At 37.9% G+C, this 9,099-nt stretch overlaps 1 pseudogene; it reads left to right on the top strand.

Annotated features, from left to right (window-relative positions):
• The first annotated feature begins 663 nt into the window (after positions 1-663).
• On the top strand, positions 664-5,241 carry LOC129883600 (uncharacterized; annotated as a pseudogene).
• The last annotated feature ends 3,858 nt before the right edge of the window (positions 5,242-9,099 follow it).

Here is a 9,099-nt window from a genome sequence, read left to right as displayed (position 1 = left end):
TATTTGATCTTTTTTGCTTAGTTTATAGGAACTCAATCATTATTCTAGTTTATATCCTTCTTCGCATATCTAAGCTTGTTTATATATTTTGATTTTATTGTTGGGCTGTTAAAATGGTTCTCCTATGGGAGAGTTAGAGTAGGTGTTAGTCACGGCGGGTTAGGGTTGTGACAAAGTTGGTATCAGAGCTTAGGTTCGTTGATCAAGTCATACCAAAATGAGTCTACTAGATTCTTACAGAATGGTACAAAGATGTCTGTTGATCCAAATTGGTATGTAATCGCTTTCACTCTCTTGTCCATAGATAGTTAACACACATTTCAATGGTGTCAGGCCAGTAGCTCTAGTTGAGCCCGAAGAAGAGTCATCCATTCAAGAGCGTGACAGAGGGTGAGGCAGGAGAGGTAGGCACGGCAGGGGCAGAGGGAGGGAACCACCTGCTTGAAAAGAGGTTCCTATTGAGAAGGTGCTAGCAGATGAGGCCCCTTCGACTCTCCAGAATAAGTTTGAGAGGGAGGTAGAAGTTGGAGAGGAACAAGAGCAGACAGAACAAGAGGAGGGTACCTAAACTGAGGCTGCTGATATCCCCTTTTGGATCCAATCTTGGCCCAGCTGATCATGGCATTCCTAAGTGGGCTAGCTGGCACTGACGCCATCCCCACCATGCCTGTAACACTAGCTCATGTTGACTGTTCATTTGCTATTGTAGTTCAGCTAATAGATGAAGTGGTAGGCACAGATACATTCTTCAGGCCACTAAAGGGTCCTATGACTAGTGTGACTGGTACTGAGCATGACATGCTCACCAAATTCATTAAGCTCAAACTTCTAGTTTTCCATGGTACTGAAACTGAGAATGCCTACGAGTTTAATCTTGATTTCTATGAGAGGCTACACATGTTGGGCATAGTGTATCAACATAGAGTAGTGTTTGTGACTTCCTAGCTACAGGGAGAGGCCAAGCAGTGGTGGAGGGCCTATATGGAGTGCCATTTGCTTGTGTTGCCCCTACTCACTTGCGCTTAGTTCCATGCTCTATTTTTAGAGAAGTGTGTGTCCCGCAACTTGAGGGATATGAATAAGATGAGTTTATGGCCCTTGAGTAGAGAGGGTTATCAATAGCTGCTTATGAGGTCAAAATTTCATGCACTGTCTAGATACGCTACTCAACTGGTCACTACTGAGGAGGAGACGATCAAGTTGTTCATGAAGGGGTTGGAACCCGAGTTGCAGGTACTTTCTGTTCATATGTCTTCGTCCGGCAAGAGCTTTAATGAGGTTACAGATTTTGTTAAAAAAGTTGAAGGTGTGAGAAAGGATGGGCAAGCCAACACTTTAGATAAAGGGCCCAAAAGTGCAGGTAACTTCTAGGGTCTTATCTCAGAGGGTCAGGCAGGCCGGTGATTACTACTCGACCAATTCAATCAGCACTTCCCTTTTCCACTAGCAACGTTTCAGGTATTCTACAATAGCATCAGTCCCATGAAGTCTAGGGAGCATCATTTTCAGGTAGCTGCCTATCTTTTAATTATGGCTATTATAACTGTAGAGAGCCGGTCCATATACGGATGAAGTGCCCTTACCCCTGCGGGACAGTTTTAACACCCCAGCAGGCCCGAGCAGAGGTCCCAGCAGCTGGAGGGAACTGTGGTAGAGGACATCCACAAAGTGGGCGAGGAGGAAATTTAAGAGGCCGGGGTAGTAGTAATGCAGGTCAGGGAGCTATCCAGCCAGGTAGGGAGGTGGACCGTCAGGATGACCGGGCACATTTTTATGCATTCCCAGGCAAGGCCAAGGCAGAGGCATCTGACGTAGTTATCATATGTACTATTCTTGTTTATGACCGGATGGCTACTGTTTTATTTAATCTGGTTCCACTTATTCCTATGTGTCTGTAAGATTTGCCTTGGGTTTTGATGTATTGGGTGATATATTGGATGCCCCTATTTATATTTCCATCCCTGTTGGAGATTCAGTCATAGTCACCTATGTGTATCGTTCTTATTTTGTTGTGTTTATGGGATATTAGACTTGGGTTGACTTAGTGATCCTAGACATGACATATTTTGATGTGATCTTAGGCATGACTTGGTTGTCCCCCAACTTTGCTTTACTTAATTGTAATGTAAACACTGTGGCTCTAGAGATCCCGTGGAGGGAAAGGTTAGAGTGGGAAGGGGTGTACAAGCCTAAGCCAGCTAAGGTCATATCCTTTCTCTAGGCTAAAAAATGGTGGGACAAGGTTGTATGGCCTATTTGGCCCAAATCCGGAATGTGGAGGTAGAGTCTCCTTCTATTGAGTCTATTCCAATAGTGTGTGAATTTTTGAAAGTTTTACCTTCAGACTTGCCTGGTATGCCTCCTGACCAAGGCATAGACTTCTGTATTTATTTAGAACCGGGTACTCGTCCATTTTCCATTCCTCCCTACCATATGGCTCCGGCAAAGTTGAGAGAGCTTAAGGCTCAGATTCATAAGTTTCTTGATTAGGGATTCATTTATCCTAGTACTTCTCCTTGGGGTGCTCTAGTGTTGTTTATCTAGAAAAATGATGGTAGTATGAGAATGTGCATTGATTGACGACAGTTAAATAAGGTCACTATAAAAAATAAATACCCTTTGCCTTGTATTGTTGACCTGTTTGATCAGTTACAAGGTGCTTCAGTCTTCTCAAAGATTAATCTTAGGTGTGGGTATCATCAGTTGAACATTATACTTGAGGATATGCCAAAACAACTTTTAGGACTAGGTATGTGCACTATGAATTTTTAGTAATATCTTTTGGCTTGACCAATGCACCTTCAACCTTCATGATTTTGATGAATGAGGTGTTCAAACCGTTCCTGATTTTTTTATGATAGTGTTTATAGATGACATATTGGTGTATTCAAAGAGTGAACATGAACATACAGATCATCTTCAAGTTGTATTGGGAGTTTTGGGAAGACAAAGGTAGTATACGAAATTGTCTAAGTGTGAATTTTGGCTACCTCCAGTTGCCTTTTTTGGCCATGTTATTTTAAAAGAAGGAGTAATGGTGGACCCACAAAAGATTGAAGTAGTTAAGAATTGGGCTAGGCCTAGTTCTATGATAGAGATTAGAAGTTTTGTGGGACTAGCCAGTTACTATCGCCAGTTCGTGAAAAACTTTACTTCTATTGCTACTCACTTGATCAGGTTGACCAAAAAGGAAGTACTATTTAAGTGGACTGACAAGTGTGAAGAGAGCTTCCAAAATCTCAAAACTCTCCTGACCACAACACCAATTTTGACCCTGGCAGTCGTAGGTAAAGATTTCATTATTTATTGTGATGCTTCACAGTCTTGTTTGGGTATTGTGTTGATGCAAGATAAGAATATTGTAGCATATTCTTTGCGACAATTGAAGGTGAATGAGAGAAACTACCCGACTCTTGACTTGGAATTGGCAGTGGTAGTAATTGCGGTAAAAATTTAGAGACATTATTTGTACAGTGTCAAGTGTGAGGTTTTACTAATCACCGCAGCTTACAAAATGTGTTCACCTAGTAGGACTTGAATTTGAGACAACGAAGGTGGATGGAGTTGCTTAAGGACTATGATGTCATTATCTAGTACCATCTAGGCAAGGCTACTGTGGTAGTAGATGCATTGAAGAAGAAGCCGGTGAAAATGGGCAGTTTAGCTTATTTGGGGGCCCTTAAGCGGCCCCTGGCTAGAGAAATTCAAGCCTTAGAGGCCTGATTCATGAGGCTAGGCATCTCATAGAAAGGTGGGATAATGGACGGAGTTGATCTAAAGCCCATTTTCATAGAAGAGATCAAGACCAAACAATTTGAGGATGTATACATAAATGAAATAGAGGGAAGGTATTGATGGGCAAGGCTCCAAACTCAACACTAGATGCAAGTGGGGTGCTTTATTTTAGGGGAAGGATTTGTGTTCCCCGGGTAGATGGACAAATTCAAAAGACCCTATTTGAATCTCATGGTTCATGATACTCTATTCACCTTGGAGTGACTAAGTGTATCAAGACTTGAAACGGCTATATTGGTGGCTGGATATGAAGAAGGATAGAGATGAATATGTAGCCAAGTGTCAAAACTGCCAACAAGTGAAGTATGATCACCAAAGACCTGCAGGTTTGTTGCAAAGAAGAATGCTCATTCCTGAATGGAAATAGGAGAGAATAGACATGGATTTCGTGGTGGAATTTCCTAGACTTTGGGAAAGTGTGACTCTATTTGGGTGGTGGTTGACAAGTTAATAAAGTCAGCACACTTCATTCTGGTTAGAGTGGATTACAATGCACAACAGTTGGCCATAATTTATGTGAAGAAGATAGTAAGGCTTCATGGGGTGCCCCTTTCTATCATTTTATACCATGATACGCAGTTCACTTCCAAATTTTGGGGTAAGTTTCATGAAGAGTTGGGTACTCAACTCACTTTCAGCATAACTTTCTATCAATAGAGAGACGGGCAGTCAGAAAGGACTATCCAAGTGTTGGAAGATATGTTGAGGGTATGTGTGATAGACTTTGGGGGACATTGGGACAAGTTCTTACCTTTGTATGAGTTCTCCTACAACAATATCTACCATGCTAGTATTGATATGGCACTATTCAAAGCCCTGTATGAGAGGGGATGCAAGTCTTTCATAGGGTGGTTTCAAGCTATGGAAGTAGAGCCATTGGGGGTTGACTTAGTGAGGTATGCTCAAGATAAGGTAAGAAGTATCCAAGCTAAGCTCCTAGCGGCTCAAAGTTGTCAGAAAGAGTATGCTGATCGCAAGGTAAGTGATATGACATTAAAGGCTAGTGAGCAAGAACTTCTAAAAGTATCACCCATTAAGGGGGTGATGAGGTTTGGCAAGAAGGGTAAGCTCAGCCCTCGCTATATTGATCCTTTTGAAATTCTTGATTGAGTAGGGCCAGTGGAATATAGGTTGGCCTTACTACCTAGATTGGTTGGGGTACACCCGGTGTTCTATGTGTTTATGTTGAAAAAGTACCATGGGAATGAGGACTATATCATTAAATGGGACTCGATATTATTAGACAAGGAGCTTCAGTATGAGGAAGAGCCAGTTGCAATTCTTGATCATGACATTTGGAAATTGAGGACTAAGGAGATCGATATGGTTAAATTGCAATGGAAACATTGTTCGGTAGAGGAAGCTACTTGGGAGACTGAGAAAGACATGCGAGACAAGTATCCTCAACTATTCGATGAAACAAGTACTACTTTATCTTTACTTTAGCCCAGTTTTCCCTAGTTAGTCACTCGGAAATGAGTGATGGTTAAATTGGTATCTATTGTAATGATCTATTCCCGTCATTAGAGATAGGTCAATGGGGAAGGATTTAGGGCCGAAAAGCTTTGGGTAGTAACTTCAAAAAATTTGAGCCTAGGACAGACTTGGATGAATTCTGAGTTAGGTAGAGTCTTCGGTGATCACATGAATTATGGGAGGTCAAATCTATAATTTGATTAAATAGACTGATAGCCAAGATGATATGGAGCATTTATAGCTTCATTAAATCGCATTCAGGCGAGTAAAACTATCAAAATCGAATTTGGCATGAAGGGTATAATATTAATGCATCTTTAAAATAGGTGTGTTGAGAAATGAGGGCTTGGAGCACAAACTCCGAGTTCACTGTTTCCGCATATCCCATCAGAACTGGATTATTCCCACCAGAGCAGCATCGCCAGAGCGGGATTATTCCCACCAGAGCGGGACAGTCGCTACTTAAGTCGTGAAAAAGACCAGAAATAGTCTTTTCTGCAACAATCCATTTTTAAAAACCAAAGAGGCAATCTAGGGCAATTTCTATTGATTTTTCACTGATTTCTATTCTTATGGTAAGGTTTTTACTCTCTAGATTAATACTTTGATTCCTAGAAACTAGAAGTATGGGTGATAATCATTGAGGGAGGGTATGAACTAAAAATCTATGGTGGGAAATAGCCCTATGGTAAGGTTAGGATCATGGGTTTGGCCTATGGAGTGAAATTGTGTTATATTTCCTGATAGTTAGGTCATTATATTGATCCTTGATATGTATTTAATGTTTTCTAGACCAAGAACGAGAAGAACGAACCCTGAAAGGGAAGGCTCTTGCATTGTAAGGTTGTGAAAGTTTGAATTTGAGGTAGGTAATGGTCTAGTTTCCCATATGTATTTCATATACTTGTTAAATTGCTTCATGATATGCATGTGTGTATATAAATAGATAAACATGCTAGATTATGTGTGAAATGATCACTTGCTAGCCTGTTATTGTGATGAACCTGTTCTTGGTGGTATAAATGTTGTAAACATTAAATGTTCTTGTGATTGTAATATCTTGGGATCGGGTGACACGTTCCGACACATAATTTGGATCGGGTGTCACGTTCTGACACATATTTGGATCGGGTATCACATTTCGATAGGTATTTAGATCGGGTGTCACATTCCGACACAAAGTTAATTATTTGTAGGTCCCATGAGAGGGCCCTTGTGTGAAATTATAGCATGTGGAAGACATTGAGTTGTGATATTGAGATGTTGTTGACTTATTTTGTATATGTATTCCCTACTATGTTGAATTTACTTATCTATGATTTATTTACTAGCTAACCGTGTGATCCTACCAGAACACCATTATTTTTGTGTACTAATACTACTCTTGCTCTGCCTTTTTGTTGAGTAAAGGACATATTCAGCCGACTGCGGAGAGACCTTGGTTAGAAGATTAATCTTGTTAAAGTTCAAGGGTGAGCTGTTTATTTCAAGCTGCCATGAACTCTTCCATGTTCTAGTCCCCTTTTCTAGGTCTAAGACTTTAGACACTGTTTTATTATTATGTTTTCTTGTGGGAGTGTTTCCCTTTCCTTTTTAGAAATTGTTAGAATTTTGGTACGGACGACTTTCAGTTTCCTAGGGTGTTTCCGCCCTTTTTGATATTTGATCTTTTTTGCTGAGTTTATAGGGATTCAATCATTATTCTAGTTCATATCCTGCTTCCGCATATATAAGCTTATGTACATGTTTCAATTTTATTGTTGGGCTGTTAGAATGGTTCTCCCATTGGAAAGTTAGAGTGGGTGCCAGTCACGGCGGATTGGGGTCGTGACACTTGGCGCCCCATATTTTTTTGGGCCCCCATTTTAAGAAAAATGACTTATACATATTTTAAGAAAACAATTATATATACTTCTAATTTATTTATTTTTAAAAAAGGGGTAAGAAGTAAAGAATAAATAATATTCGAAGTATCTTTAATTTCTACTTTCCTAGGGGAATGGAATAATTTTGGAAATAGCTTCCTTTTGTGGGAAATTGTACTTCCTTATATATTTTCTAATAATTTGAGTCTATATTATTATTTACCATATATTCATCTTTTTTATTCTCTATTTTGTTATTTTTTTTTTCAATATTGATCTTTCTCCTACAAAACTTATTGAATTACTGTTGCTTACAAGTTACAAAAGAACAAAATCTACTTTTTGGTGTTTTGTTCAAAATTTTAAGAAGTGCAACAAGCCAACAAACAATCAAATATTGAAGGAATACAATACTATTTTGATATTGTTATATCAATTTTATCAAATTTTTGAGTTAAATTTTATTATTCTAACATTATTTTATAGTTTTTCTTGAAAATTTGTTATTATTTATATTCTTAGTTCATAAGTATATATATTTTTGTTTTAGTTATTATTAAAACTTAGTCAATTTAAATATGTCAACTAGAAAATATGATTCCGAATTTACAAAAAAGAGAAAAAAAGAGAAAATGTGAAGAGTTAAATTAATCCCAAAAAGGAACACTTGATAGATTTTTAACAAATAATAAAAATCTTGAATCAAAAAATATAGAGAATGTTCTTCAAATGAACGAGTCACTAATAGAGTTGAGTTAGATGATAATAACATCCAAACAAAAATCTAAAAAAAATTAATGAAAAATATGACATATTCCCGATAATCAAGAACTCTTAAATAAATTAAATAGTTGCATTCCTAAAAATAAATAAATGTGAGGATCTTTTTTTTAAACAAGACTAATGAAATAAATGAATATTAGGACCCCTTTTTAAAATTTAGCTTTAGGTCTCCAATCTTATTAAGTCAATCTTGATCGCACGAATGAAAGTTAATGAAGAGAGATATACGAGAAAGTCGAAAGACGTTATGATAATGAGATCGCAAGGCAAAAGCTAGCCCCTTCCTTGACCAATCATCTTTTCTTTCTCCCAGCATGGAATCAAAAGGTAAAACGGGGGTTTATTTAAATCTATTTCATCAAATAATTATATTATTTATATATGATTAATATATATATTAAATGTTGTACCTCTATTCTGACTTTTTTATCTGTTGATTTTTTCATATTTTAAAAATTATAATTCCGTCACTAAAAACAAACTTTTTTTTCATTAAAATATTTGCACAAATTAAATGCTCCTTCCTCGACCCTCTCGTGTCACCCTACTAGTTGTCTATTTTCTTGATGTAATGATCAGACTTTAGATCTATCTCCTTAAAAAATTTTGATTTATTTTCAAGATTTGATTTTTGAAAATTGAAGAGGTATAGCTCTCACTTGATTCTCCATTGGTTAAGAAAAAAAGGGGTTGTTGTATTAGGCGTGTATTTTTACATTTTGTTAATTTTAGTATACGTGAGAAAAAGGTAAGAGACATGTTGCAACAAATGAAAAACTTCAACTATGAATAAAGATAAGCCTTGTGAGCAAAGACAAAACTGTTTTCCCACTACCACTACCCCTCTCAATCAGTCGGTCCAATCCTTCATGTTTTAATATTTCTCATACATGTTGTTATGTTTTTTGTATTAATTCTATAGTGATCTATCTCCATCATTAGAAATAGGCCAATGGAGAAGGATTCGGGCCAGAAAACTTCAGAAAAACTTTGCCTAGGTCAGACTTGGATGAATTCTGAGTCAGGTGAAGTATAGGGTGATCAAGTGAATGATGGGAGGTCAAACCTCTAATTTGATTGGATAGGCTGAAAGGGAGGGATCTTGCATTGTAAGGTTGTGAAAGCTTGAATTTGAGGTAGGTGATGGTCTAGTTTCCCGTGTGTATTTCATATACTTATT

The sequence above is a fragment of the Solanum dulcamara genome, chromosome 3 (assembly GCF_947179165.1).
Source record: "Solanum dulcamara chromosome 3, daSolDulc1.2, whole genome shotgun sequence".
NCBI classification, from domain to species: domain Eukaryota; kingdom Viridiplantae; phylum Streptophyta; class Magnoliopsida; order Solanales; family Solanaceae; genus Solanum; species Solanum dulcamara.
Note: the sequence above shows the minus strand (reverse complement) of the source record. Positions and strands in the feature narration are given on the sequence as shown.